Source organism: Phaethon lepturus, unplaced genomic scaffold (assembly GCF_000687285.1).
Source record: "Phaethon lepturus isolate BGI_N335 unplaced genomic scaffold, ASM68728v1 scaffold29188, whole genome shotgun sequence".
Lineage (NCBI taxonomy): Eukaryota > Metazoa > Chordata > Aves > Phaethontiformes > Phaethontidae > Phaethon > Phaethon lepturus.
The window spans coordinates 2,292-2,573 of record NW_010555956.1 but is presented as its reverse complement, the minus strand read 5'-3'; the positions used below and the strand labels follow the sequence as shown (position 1 = coordinate 2,573).

General features: G+C 62.8%; 1 protein-coding gene across 1 annotated transcript in view; it reads left to right on the top strand.

The window, feature by feature from the left end:
- The window catches only part of LOC104624868 (ATP-binding cassette sub-family A member 2-like), a gene marked incomplete at its 3' end in the record, with an annotated part of 4,476 nt that overhangs the window by 2,590 nt on the left and 1,604 nt on the right, over positions 1–282 (top strand). The gene's annotated exons all lie outside the window — the stretch shown is intronic.

Below are 282 nucleotides of genomic sequence, written 5' to 3'. Positions count from 1 at the left end.
CGTGGGGGCAGCCGGGCAGTGGGAGGCCGAGGGCTTGGGGAGCTGTGGGTGACAGCTCTGTTTTCCCTGTTGTGTTCTTCCTTCTCCTCCTCTTCCTCTGGAGATCTGGCAGTGCCTCTGAGGTTACTAACAAGAGGGGCTGAGAGGCCGGGGGGGATTGGCGGGCCCACAGCCCTAAGGAGCCACCAGCGGGGGCAGCCTTGGTGAGAAAACGCAGACTTCTGACTTTGGCCGCCAACCTCCTGCAGGGCTTGCAGGGCCCAGTGCGTGCTTCTCTGAACT